The sequence below is a fragment of the Pristiophorus japonicus genome, chromosome 19, assembly GCF_044704955.1.
Source record: "Pristiophorus japonicus isolate sPriJap1 chromosome 19, sPriJap1.hap1, whole genome shotgun sequence".
NCBI lineage: Eukaryota > Metazoa > Chordata > Chondrichthyes > Pristiophoridae > Pristiophorus > Pristiophorus japonicus.
The window spans coordinates 4,477,726-4,491,950 of record NC_091995.1 but is presented as its reverse complement, the minus strand read 5'-3'; the positions used below and the strand labels follow the sequence as shown (position 1 = coordinate 4,491,950).

The 14,225-nt window shown below is 47.4% G+C and overlaps 1 pseudogene; it reads left to right on the top strand.

The window, feature by feature from the left end:
• The first annotated feature begins 924 nt into the window (after nt 1-924).
• On the top strand, nt 925-10,541 carry LOC139230631 (zinc-binding protein A33-like; annotated as a pseudogene).
• Nucleotides 10,542-14,225: the final 3,684 nt, after the last annotated feature.

The window sequence follows — 14,225 nt, the reverse complement described above, 5'->3', positions numbered from 1 at the left end:
TGGAGTCACATATAGGCCAGACCAGGTAAGGACAGAAGATTTCCTTCCCTAAAGGGCATCAGTGAACCAGATGGGTTTTTACGACAATCCGGTGGTTTCATGGCCACAATTACCACACTAGCTTTTTATTCGAGATTTATTTAATTAATTGAATTTAAATTCTTTGCATTCCTCTAATTCTGGCCTCTTGTACATCCCCGGTTTTAATCTCTGCACCTTAAGCTGCCGAGGGCCTACGCTCTGGAATTCCTCCCTAAACCTCCCGCCTCTCTAGCTCTCTCTCCTCATTTAAAACGCCCCTTACAATCTACCTCTGTGACCAAGCATTTTTCACCTGTCCTAATATCTCCTTACGTGACTCGGTGCCAAATTCTGTTTGACACAGATTCAGGGTGATCAGCAAAAGAACCAGATGCGACATAAGGTAACATGATTTTCTTGCACAGTGAGTTGCTGTGATCTGAAACGTTCCTCTGAAACGCCGTGGAACGTTTCTCTGCGATAAAGGCGCTATATAAATGCAAGTTGTTGTTGGAGAGTGATCTCAGACTGGGAACCCGGGGGGCTCCGCCCACAGAAACACCACACCAGCAGTTGTTGGGGAGTGATCGCAGACTGGGAACCCGGGATGCTCCGCCCACAGAAACACCACACCAGCAGTTGTTGGGGAGTGATCCCAGACTGGGAACCCGGGGCCCACAGAAACACCACACCAGCAGTTGTTGGGGAGTGATCCCAGACTGGGAACCCGGAGCCCACAGAAACACCACACCAGCAGTTGTTGGGGACTGATCTCAGACCGGGAACCCGGAGCCCACAGAAACACCACACCAGCAGTTGTTGGGGAGTGATCCCAGTTTGGGAACCCGGGGCCCACAGAAACACCACACCAGCAGTTTAAACAGCCAGCGCTGAAACTGAACAATGAGTTCCAGACACGAGGCGGAGAGATTCACAGAGGATTTAACTTGTCCCATTTGTCTGGATTTCTTCACCGATCCGGCAACACTGGAGTGTGGGCACAACTTCTGCCGCTCCTGTATCACACAGTTTGGGGAAAAGAAAGAGACAAACTGCTGCCCGGAATGTCGAGAGGATTTTCCGGACAAAAATCTCAAGGTTAATTGGGCCTTAGCGAGCCTGGACGAGAGAGCGCGAAAATTAAACCTCAATCCGAAAGAGCGGAAAGTAAACTTCACTGTGAGGAACATCAGGAAGACCTGAAGCTGTTTTGTGAAACTGACAAGAAACTGATCTGTTTGATCTGTAGAGATGCGCGGGAACACAGCGAGCACCGCTTCATGCCCATTAAAGAAGCTGTTGGAATCTACAATGTAAAAGGGAACAGATTGGATCACCTGATTATTGTATCACATTTTCATGGTCTAACACTTTAATTCTGTGATTTTCTCTCCCAATCCCAGGATCGGCTGAAATCTTCCTTAGATTCTCTCACAGAGAAGAAATCGGTGGCTCGAGAAACGGTATTAAAACAGAAACAGCAGATTTCCGGAGTTAGGGTAAGGTCTCCCTGAGCTGATTTTCTGGGATCTCGGTTAGTTTTGTTCCGTGTATTGCGGTACATTAATTATGTTTCACATTTCATTTGGTAGGAACAGTCGAGCAGTCTGCAGACGCATCACATCCGAGTTCACTAAAATTCACCAGATTCTCACTGAGAAAGAGCAGCGTTTCATCTGAGATCTCAGGGAACAAGATGAGCGGATTGTAGAAACAATGGAGAAAAACCTTCGACAGATTCAAGAGAATTTAAATTCTATTCCGTAGAAGTTCTCAAATTTACAAAAACAGGTGGAACAAAAAGACGAACTGATATTTCTGAAGGCGAGGATTCTATTTCAGTTTAGTTCAGTGAAAGTTCACAGTCACAAAATGATCGGAGATAGTATTTGAATAAATGCAGCATTTCCCCAATAATTCGTATCTGATTTAAACAGATCGATTGTTTTGTCTATTCCGGGGCAGATCAGCGATTGTCACCGAACTAATCGGCCTCCCACCATATCTACAGAATCCCGGGAATGCCCACAACCTTCTGGGAATGAGTTGTCCTATCTTCACACTCGGCTTGTAATTATTTTTGTGGAGCCCTAGTTTAATATTCTCCTGAAAGTCACATTACAGTTGCAGTTCCATGTTGTGAGTGTGTGGGTGTGTGTGGCACAGTGGGTGTGAAAGGCACTGTGTCTGTGAGTGGGGCTGATGTTGGTTTCCAGTATCTGACACAATTAACATTAATCTATTATATCCTCTTTCTATTAGCTGCTTTCAATAATTTTGGTCCAATTTCTGCTGTCTGATTTTCAAATATATTCTACATAGAATTACAGAACTTTTTACGTCACAGAGACAGACCATTCGGCCCAACAGGTCTCTGTCGGTGTTTATGTTCCACACGAACCTCCTCCCACCTTACTTCATCCACCCCATATCAATATATCCTGCTGTTACTTTCTCCGCATGTGCATATCTAGCTCTCCTTTAAATGTATCTATACTATTCGCCTCAACTACTCCATTTGGTAACGAGTTCCACATTCGAACCACTTTCTTAACTAAAGCGATTCATCCTGAATTCCCTGTTGGATTTATTAGTGACTATCTTATATTTATGGCCCCTAGTTTTGGACTCCCCACAGCACAAGTGGAAACAACTTCTCTACACCTCCCCTATCGAATCCTTTCATAATTTTAAACCCCTTTATCATCGCTCAGACTTCTCTTTTCTAGAGGAAACTGTTGCTGTCTGTGAACATATGAACATAAGAAATAGAAGTGGGAGTAGGCTATTAGGCCCCTCGCGCCTGCTCCACCATTCAATGAGATCAGGCCTGATTTTCAACCTCAACTGCACTTTCCCGCCCGATTCAAACATCCCTTGACTCTTTGGCGTCCAAAAATCTATCTATCTCAGCCTGACTACTCAACGACTGAGCATCCACAGCTCTTTGGGCAGAGATTTCCAAAGATTCACAACCCTCTGAGTGGAGCAATTCCTCCTCATCTCAGTCTTAAATGGCTGACCCGTTATCCTGAAACTATGATCCATAGTTCTAGACTCTCCAGCCAGGGGAAACAGCCTCTCAGAATTTACCCTGTCAGCCCCCTCAGAATCTTATAAGTTTCAATGAGATAAAGTGGGTTCAGACTTACCTGTTAGTTGTACTCTTGCAGTTCTGGTATAACTCTTGTAAATCTTTTGGATACTTTCTCATGTCCATCTATATCCTTTTCCAAATATCCTCCTTCTATCTGTGTGTCCGCAGCATTGAGAGTTTTGAATTATCAGTAGCTTGTCACAATCTGGGAGTCATTTGTGTGGTCCGGATTTAGACGGTCAGTCTATCAACTCAGATTTGTGTTTTATTTATTTCAGGAGGAAACCTGTCAGAAGAGGAGGTAGGACATGCTCTTTAATGCATAATTTGGTAAAATAACTCAGAAAAGTGTTTATGTTCAATTTGTAATCAATTGTTTGATATTTGCAGGATCAGTGATGATGGTAATGTCCTGACATTAGCAGATGCCGCCCTGTCGATCGAAAAATTCGACGGTCCTTTACCGTATGCAGTGTGGAGAGAAATGATGGACACCATTAACCCCGGTAAAACTCATATATGTTCCTTTGTCCTGATTTATAACCTCATAATTTGATTTATTATACATAAAAATACAATAGAAAGTATCGTTTAGTACTAAGTAGTTGCAGAGGAACGCGCTTAAATGCAGGCCTGAATGGAATTCATGAGTTATTCACGGACCAAATCCACCTTCTAAAAAGCATCACCTTCAACTGGTCAGCAGCAAATGTCAGCTCCCCGAACATGACCAACACATGGACCCTCAGATCAACCACAGCCTCCAGAACCCAGCGATAATTTGCACACTTCAGCAAGAGGAACCCCCGCCCTTCCCAGCTTCACCTTTTCTCCTCTACAATACTCACCCTCCAGGCTTTGTCTGCCTGATGGGGGAGGAGGAGTCGTGAGGGGTATGCAGTCACTGTTGACATGGGCAACAAGCACCGGATTGCAATCCACTTCCTGAAAGTATCACCAAGGCTTATTCACTCAATTCCACTCGCCCTCGACAAATGTATTTTCTGCATCCATGGAGAGTACTAGGGTAGAGGTATGGCAGTGGTGCATCACATTGAATCACCGAAGGTGTTTTGTCTCCACATGCTGGCTCGTATGGTTGCATGGACCAGGCTGGAGATATCTGGAGGGTAAGATTTTGTCCAATATTTTCTAGTCAGTATTGAGGAGTGCTTTCGTGTCCTACGATGAGCAATGGTGGTGACCTTTCTTTTCATGTGCATTAGCATGATTGTGACTAAGTTAAGTGAGTCTGTGTCCTTGTCTTCAGCACATGGTGTAGGGGTTTCAGTAGGAGCAGAGTAAGCTCCGTGAGTAGGGTCTTGTAAAACTCGGTATGGGAACGATTGGTTGGTGTGGAACCAGACCAGGTCATTACTTTTCCTCCAGGTTGTCCTAGTGTCCTGTTTCCGCTGGGAGCTTGACCCATTGGGAGTGAAGAGCACAGTTTAGGTCTCCATTCATGGTCACTGTGCTGTCCATACGTGGGGGGAGTGTGAGGATTTCTGATGTGGGGAACACAGGGACACCTCATTCAGGACACAGGACAGAAGCATCAATTTGGGTTCTGATGTTATGCGAATTTCATTAGAATGGAACAGCCTCTTTCTCCAGGAATGTATATCTCCAACACTGCACGAGGTATAAAAAGCCATAAGACAGTTTAAGAACAACAAGGCTACGAGAGCGGATGGAATCCCTGCTGAGGCACTGAAGTATGGCGGAGAGGCACTGCTGGTGCGAATATGTGACCTCATCTTTCTCATTTGGAGGGAGGAAAGCATGCTGGGAGATCTCAGAGATGCAGTGATCATGACCATCCTTAAAAAAAGGGACAAGTCCGACTGTGGCAACTAGAGAGGAATCTCCCTGTTATCAGCCACCGGGAAAGTCGTCGTTAGAGTCCTCCTCAACCGTCTTCTCCCTGTGGCTGAGGAGCTCCTCCCGGAGTCACAGTGCGGATTTTGTCCACTACGGGGCACAATGGACATGATTTTTGCAGTGCAACAGCTGCAGGAAAAATGCAGGGAACAGCACATGATCTTCTTCGACCTTACAAAGGCCTTTAACACTGTCAACCGCGAGGGTCTATGGAGCATCCTCCTCCGTTTCGGATGCTCCCAAAAGTTCTTCACCATCGTAAGATTGCTCCACGACGACATGCAGGCCATGAGCCTTACCAACAGATCCATTACAGACCCAATCCACATCCGGACCGAGGTCAAACAGGGCTGCCTCATTGCCCCAATCGTCTTCTCAATCTTCCTCGCTGCCATGCTCCACCTCACAGCCAACAAGCTCCCCGCTGGAGTGAAACTAAACTACAGAACCAGTAGGAACCTGTTCAACCTTCGCCGTTTCCAGGCCAGGTCCAAGACCATCCCAACCTCGTCAAGCAACAGTACGCAGACAACGCATACAGAGGCTGAACTCCAGGACACAGTCGAAGTATTTACTGAGGCGTACGAAAGCATGGATCTTATGCTGAACATCCGTAAGACAAAGGTCCTCCACCAGCCTTTCTTCACTGCACAGCACTACCCCCCCCCCCCCCCCCCCCAGTCATCAAGATCCATGGCGTGGCCCTGGACAATGTGGACCATTTCCCATACCTCGGGGGCCTCTTATCAATAAGAGCAGACATTGACGACGAGGTTCAACACCGTCTCCAGTGAGCCAGTGCAGCCTTTGGCCGCCTGAGGAAAAGAGTATTTGAAGACCAAGCCCTCAAAACATAGAAACATAGAAAATGCTGGAGGAGTAGGCCATTCGGCCCTTCGAGCCTGCATCACCATTCAATAAGATCATGGCTGATCATTCACCTCAGTACCCCTTTCCTGCTTTCTTTCCATACCCCTTGATCCCTTTAGCCGTAAGGGCCATATCTAACTCCCTCTTGAATATATCCAATGGATTGGCATCAACAACTCTCTGCGGAAGAGAATTCCGCAGGTTAACAACTGCCTCAGTGAAGAAGTTTCTCCTCATCTCAGTCCTAAATGGCTAACCCCTTATCCTTAGACTATGTCCCCTGGTTCTGGACTTCCCTAACATCGGGAACATGCTTCCTGCATCTAACCTGTCCAGTCCCGTCCCGTCAGAATTTGATATGTTTCTATGAGATCCCCTCTCATCCTTCTAAACTCCAGTGAATACAGGCCTAGTTGATCCAGTCTCTCCTCATATGTCAGTCCTGCCATCCCGGGAATCAGTCTGGTGAACCTTCGCTGCACTCACTCAATAGCAAGAACATCCTTCCTCAGATTAGGAGACCAAAACTGAACACAATATTCCAGGTGAGGCCTCACTAAGGCCCTGTACAACTGCAGTAAGACCTCCCTGCTTCTATATTCAAATCCCATAGTAATGAAGGCCAACATACCATTTGCCTTCTTCACCGCCTGCTGTACCTGCATACCAACTTGCAATGACTGATGTACCATGACACCCAGGTCTCGTTGCACCTCCCCTTTTCTTAATCCGCCGCCATTCAGATAATATTCTGCCTTCGTGTTTTTTGACACCAAAGTGGATAACCTCACATTTATCCACATTATACTGCATCTGCCATGCGTTTGCCCACTCACCTAACCTGTCCTAAGCTTCCTCCTCACAGCTCACACTGCCACCCAGAGTGTCATCTGGAAACTTGGAGATATTACACTCAATTTCCTCAGCTAAATCATTAATGTATATCGTAAATAGCTGGGTTACAGCACTGAGCCCTGCGGCACTCCACTAGTCAATGCCTGCCATTCTGAAACGGACCCGTTTATCCCGACTCTCTGCTTCCTGTCTGCCAACCAGTTCTCTATCCACGTCAGTACATTACCCCCAATACCATGTGCTTTAATTTTGCACATCAATCTCTTGTGTGGGACCTTGTAAAAAGACTTTTGAAAGTCCAAATACACCACGTCCACTGGTTCTCCCTTGTCCATTCTACCAGTTACATCCTCAAAACATTCTAGAAGATTTGCAAGCAGGATTTCCCTTTCTTAAATCCATGCTGACTTGGACCGACCCCGTCACTGCCACCAAGTTCATGGTCTACAGGGCTGTAGTAATACCCGCCCTCCTGCATGGCTCAGAGACATGGACCATGTACAGCAGACACCTCAGGTCGCTGGAAAAACGATGCTTGCGCAAGATCCTACAAATCCCCTGAGAGAACAGATGCACCAACATTAGCCTCCTCGACCATGTCAACATCCACAGCATTGAAGCACTAACCACACTTGATCAGCTCCGCTGGGCAGGCCACAACGTTTGTATTACATACACGAGACTCCCAAAGCAAGCGCTCTACTCAGAACTCCTTCATGGCAAATGAGCCAAAGGTGGGCAGAGGAAACATTACAGGGACACCCTTAAAGCCTCCATGAAAAAGTGCAACATCCCCACTGACACCTGGGAGTCCCTGGCCAAAGTCCGCCTAAGTGGAGGAAGTGCATCCGGGAGAATGCTGAGCACCTCGAGTGTCATCGCCGAGAGCATGCAGAAATCAAGCGCAGGCAGCGGAAAGAGCATGCGGCAAACCTGTCCCATCCACCCTTTCCCTCAACAACTATCTGTCTCACTTGTGACATGGACTGTGGTTCTCTTATTGGACTGTTCAGAGACCTAAGGACTCATTTTAAGAGTGGAAGCAAGTCTTCCTCGATTCTGAGGGACTGCGTATGATGATGCATGTCCTGAGTAATGGGAAGGTTTCTATTGATTTTCTGGCCCCGCCACAAACTCCCTTCCCTAGCCACTGACTCCATCCCTCCCTCTAATTCTGTCTGAGGCTGAACCAGACTGTTTGCAACCTTGGTGTTATATTTGTCCCTGAAATGAACTTTCGACCACATATCAGCAGCATAAATAAGACCACCTATTTCTACCTCCATAACATTTCCCATCTCCGCCCTTGCCTCAGCTCATCTGTTGCTGAAACTCTCATCCATGTTTTTGTTACTTCTAGATTTGACTACGCCAACGCACTCCTGGCTGACCTCCCACATTCTACCCTACGTAAACTAGAGGTCACCCAAAACTCGGCACCCCATGTCCTAACTCGCACCAATTCCCGATCACCCATCACCCCTTTGCTCGCTGACCTACATTGGCTCCCGGTTAAGCAACGCCTCGGTTTCCAAATTCTCATCCTCTTTCCAAATCTCTCCATGGCCTCACTCCTCCCTATCTCTTTAATCTCCTTCAGCCTCACAACATCCTGAGATGTCTGCGCTCCTCAAATTCTGCCGTCATGAGCACCTCTGATTACAATAACTGAACTATTGGTGGCCGTGCCTTCTATTGTCTCGGCCCCAAGCTCTGGATCTCCCTCCCTAAACCTCTCCGCCTCTCTTTCCTCCTTCAAGACGCTCCTGAAAACCTACCTCTTTGACCAAGCTTTTGGTCATCTTCTATAATTTCTTCTTATGTGGCTTGGTGTTAAACTTTTGTCTTATAACATAAGAACATAGGAAATAGGAACAGGAGTAGGCCATAAGGTCCCTCCAGCCTGCTCCACCATTCAAGATGATGGCTGATCTGATCATGGCTCCGCCAGCTCCCCATAACCCCATAACCACTTATCCCCTTATCGTTTCAGAAACTCTCTATTTCTGTCTTAAATTTATTCGGTGTCCCAGCTTCCACAGCTCTCTGAGGCAGCGAATTCCACAGATTTACAACCCTCTGAGAGAAGAAATTTCTCTTCGTCTCTGATTTAAATGGGCGGTCCCCTATTCTAAGATCGTGACCCCCACTTCTAGTCCCCATCAGTGGAAACAGCCTCACTGCATCCATCTTGTCAAGCCCCCTCATAATCTTATATGTTTCGATAAGATCACCTCTCATTCTTCTGAATCCCAATGAGTAGAGGCCCAACCTACTCAACCGTTCCTCATAAGTCAACCCCCTCATCCCCGGAATGACCCTTCTCTGAACTACCTCCAAAGCAAGTATATCCTCCTGTTACTACTTTAAAGGTGCTATATGAATGCATGTTGATGTTGTTGCAGATTATGGAAGGTGTTTAACCCCCAGGTATTTTAACCCCAATTTGTGGGGCATTAAACTGGGAACAGTATTTAGTTGTACATTGAGGCTCCGATTCCAGATTTCGTTCATTTTATTTTTTACATTACCACAAAACACCAACGTGCTGAGCTGGGTGGGTGTAATGTTTGATATTTTCAGAAGCTCTGACTTTCCTCCGTGGAAGTCCCGGTGTTTTCTGCTGTTCTAAGATCCTCGTTTCCTCCCCTCGGGACCGCTCTTTTCTCCTGTTGAAAAACAGGAAATCGGTCAGAAAGGGGGATCTCAGTGAAAGCATCTCTCCCCCCGATCCCCGGCGAGTCTCTCCCCCCGATCCCCGGCGAATCTCTCCCCCCGATCCCCGGCGCGTCTCTCCCCCGATCTCCGGCGAGTCTCACCCCTCGATCCCCGGCGAGTCTCTCCCCCCGATCCCCGGCGAGTCTCTCCCCCCAATCCCCGGTGGGTCCCTCCCCCGATCCCCGGCGGGTCCCTTCCCCGATCCCCGGCGAGTCCCTCCCCCGATCCCCGGCGGGTCCCTCCCCCGATCCCCGGCGAGTCCCTCCCTCGATCCCCGCCGAGTCTCTCCCCGATCCCCGGCGAGTCTCTCCCCCCGATCCCCGGCGGGTCCCTCCCCCGATCCCCGGCGAGCCTTTCCCCCCGATCCCTGGCGAGTCTCTCCCCCCGATCCCCGGCGAGTCTCTCCCCCCGATCCCCGGCGAGTCCCTCCCCCGATCCCCGGCGGGTCCCTCCCCCCGATCCCCGGCGAGTCTCTCCCCCCGATCCCCGGCGAGTCCCTCCCCCGATCCCCGGCGAATCTCACTCCAATCCCGGGTGAATCTCTCTCAGTCTCTGCTTTTTCTCCCAGTCTCTGTGACCCTGGATGTGGAAACAGTGAATCCAGAGCTCGAGGTGTCTGAGGATCTGAAGAGTGTGAGACGGACCTGGACCTGAAGCAATCTCCCTGACACCGAGAAGAGGTTTACAGCCTGGCCCTGTGTGCTGGGATCGGAGGGATTCACATCGGGGAGACATTACTGGGAGGTGAAGGTGGCGGGGAATCGGGACTGGAGTCTGGGAGTAGCCGCAGAGTCTGTGGGGAGGAAGGGAGAGGTCACACTGAGCCCGGAGAATGGATTGTGGACCATCGGGCGGTCTAATGATCAGATTATTGTAAACTCATCCCCTCCATCCCCTCTCCCTGCCGGTCAGATCCCCGGGAAGGTAGGAGTTTATCTCAGTTACGAGTCAGGAATTTTCATTTTACAGCACGCACACCAAGTCTCATCTTCACACCTTCACCGGGAATAAATTCACGGAGAAACTTTATCCTTTCATCGGGATTGGGGATGAGAACAAGTGGCTGAGAATCTGCCCTGGTTCCGATCCGGGTCTGTAAAAGGGGCGAGGTCTCGGGCCGGTCGGTGTCATCCATGACCTCACAATGACTTGACCCCGTGCGGATAGGGTCAGGAGCGGAGGTCAGGGGACGGGAGTTAGAAAATTTAATTTCCAAATGATACATTGTAAAATCCCAATGAGACTGTAAAGACAACCGATACAAATGTAAAATGTGAGGAGACTTAAATAAAAAGTAAAAGCCGAGAGCAACTCCATCCCCGCTCTTTCTCATCACTGCCCTGCTCCTCAGTATTAAAAACGGTGTAACTATTTGTACTGCACTTCTTTCGATAGACAGGCGACAAGCTCCGCCCCCGGGTGGGCCTGGGGCTGAGAGGGAGATGGGAACTGAGAGGGAGAGGGAGTCTGGGGGAGAGGGAGAGGGAGTTTGGGGGAGAGAGAGAGAGACTGGGGAAGGGAGAGAGGCTGGGGTGACAGTGAGAGGTTGGTGGGAAAGAGATGTTGGGGAGAGAGAGAGAGACACGGGGGCTGGTGGGGTGGGATGAGAGGGGAGAGGGAACTCAGGGAAGATATATCATGTTCTTCCAACCCACTGCAAGGGACATCGTTGAAGTGAATGATATCCAGAAATCACGACACTGTCACTACTCACTTCATAACCAATAAACCTTTTAACAATCCGTACACAATGCCTGGCCCATCGATGGTGGAGTGGGAGGGGGGAAGGATTCACTTGTGCTGAGGTAAGGCACTTCGGCTGGGGGAGACATACACTTAGATTGGGGTAAGGCACTTGGACTTGGGTACAGGACTTTGGTTGGTCCTTGCTGTGTTCTAGGGAGCTCTGTTCTCTGTCGCTTCATGAAGTCAAAATTGGATCGACTTCCAATTTGCAAAGTCAGTGTGACCTTGGGATGGGCGGTTCCAGTTACATATTCCTGTGAAACTTCAGGGTCTGGCTTATCCTCCAAGAAAACCAATCATAGACAAAGGGTAGAGCATGGTGGCCATATTAGCAGTACAAATAACACCCTATTAAAAAGCAGGTATAAGTTGTGCCCTGAAAATGAGCACATTCCTCCAGTATTCAGCAGCACGCAGCATTGGTGATGAGAAATACATCTCGATTTCAGAAGACAGGGAGTTTGTAAATCTTCGGTTTAAAGGGCTGAATGTTCACTTTTCCTGCTGTGCGGCTGTAAAACTAGTGCCTGATCCGCGAACACCCGTTTTGATTCCGGTAAAAGTGAAATTCACCCCAGTGTTTAACGTTCACTTGTAGGTAATTGTAGTGCCGCTTTCATCCAGGAGATGGCGATTGCAACTGTACAAAGATCTGTAAAGTTTTACAGTGCAGTATCACTCATTGAAAACGGTACTGCGGAAATACAAAAACCTGCACAAACACTCGGTTGATCTGACAATTCAGGCAAGAACTTTCTTCAGAACTGAAAGATAATTGGATCAGAAAAAAGGACGGAAAATAAACGGGCCTGGAAAGCTGTGATTAAAGCCCCTCACCTTTCTAAGTACATACCCTGAGCTGACACTCCAGTGCAATACTGAAACAATCAGAAGGAAGGAGCTTGCATTCATATCGGTCCTTCAGGATCTCAAGACATCCCAAAACACGTCACAGCGCAGTGACGTGCAGTCACTGTTATTTAGAGGCACCATCTTTAGGTTGAGTTGTTGGAGACTCTGTCTGCCTGTTCAACTGGATATTAAAGATCAGGAGACACTATTCAAATAAGGGCAGGCAGTTTACCCATGTCCCGACCAACATTCCTTCTGCAATCAGTTGATGGATCTGGAGGAGTTGGACAATGGAACATGCCCTTATTTACAAAGCTGACATGGTACGTTGGTGGGTTTTTCGGTGAATTGTCTAAAAATTTACAGCGGGATCTCGGTAATCTACAAGAAAGTTATTGGGAGTCAGGCTGGGTTTGAATAAAACGAATAAATAGGATAAGTAGTTGTTATGTGGATGGCCTACCGGATGGAATTTACTGTTCCTGTATTGAGGTCAATTCAGGACACCAGGGAAATGAGTTTCACGTCTGAGACCAGCAGTGTCAGGTTGTCAACAGTCTATTTCAAGAAAATACATTTTGCATTTAAAATGGAAACATCTTGTGTGCAGAAACTGAGACTTGATTCTGGAATCAAAATAAACCAAAGGCTAAAAAACTCTGTCAGTGTAAGTATGGGATCCTGGATTATCCATCCATTTCCACTCTCTATTGGGGGTCCCCTCCATCATAGCAGATGCTCGAGGTTATAAGTACATAAGAAATAGGAGCAGGAGTAGGCCATACAGCCCCTCGAGCCTGCTCCACCATTTAATACGATCATGGCTGATCCGATCAGGTCCACTTCCCTGCCCGCTCCCCATAACTCCTTGTTCCCTTATCAGTTAAGAAACTGTCTATCTCTGTCTTAAATTTATTCAATGTCCCGGCTTCCACAGCTCTCTGAGGCAGCAAATTCCACAGATTTACAACCCTCTGAGAGAAGAAATTCCTCCTCATCTCAGTTTTAAATGGATGGCCCCTGATGCTAAGATTATGCCCCCTAGTTCTAATTTCCCCCATCAGTGGAAACATCCTCTCTGCATCCACCTTTTCAAACCTCCTTATAATCTTATTCGTTTCGATAAGATCACCTCTCATTCTTCTGAATTCCAATGAGGGACAACCTACTCAACCTTTCCTCATAAATCAAATCACTCATCTCCGGAATCAACCTTGTGAACCTTCCCTGAACGGCCCCCAAAGCAAGTATATCCTTTCGTAAATATGGATACCAAAACTGCACGCAGTATTCCAGGTGTGGTGTCACCAATACCCTGTATAACTGTCGCAAGACTTCCCTGCTTTTATACTCCATCCCCTTTGCAATAAAGGCTAAGATTCCATTGGTCTTCCTGATCACTTGCTGCACCTGCATACTAACCTTTTGTGTTTTGTGCACAAGTACCCCCAGGTCCCGTTGTACTGCAGCACTTGCAATTTTTCTCCATTTAAAATAACTTGCACTTTGACTTTTTTCTGCCAAAGTGCATGACCTCACACTTTCAAACATTATACTCCATCTGCCAAATTTTTGTCCACTCACTTAGCCTGTCTGTCCTTTTGCAGATTTTTGGTGTTCTTCTCACACATTGCTTTTCCTCCCATCTTAGTATCATCAGCAAACTTGGCTACATTACACTCAGTCCATTCTTCCAAGTCATTAATATAGATTGTAAATAGTTGGGCTCCCAGCACTAATCCCTGCCCCACCCCACTAGTTACTGATTGGGAATTAACCATTTATCCCAACTCTCTTTTTTCTGTTAGTTAGCCAATCCTCTAACCCCGTGACATTTTATGTTGTGCAGTAACCTTTTATGTGGCACCTTTTCAAGTGCCTTCTGGAAGTCCAAATACATCACATCCACTGGTTCCCCTTTATCCACCTTGTTCGTTACATCCTCAAAGAATTCCAGAAAATTTGTCAAACATGACTTCCCCATAAATCCATGCTGACTCTGCCCGACCGAATTATGCTTTTCCAAATGTCCTGCTACTGCTCCTTTAATATTGGACACCAACATTTTCCCAAACTCAGATGTTATGCTAACTGGTCTATTTGTCTGCCTTCTTTTTTAAATAGGGGCGTTACATTTGCAGTTTTCCAATCTGCTGGGATCTCCCCAGAATTCAGGGAATTTGGG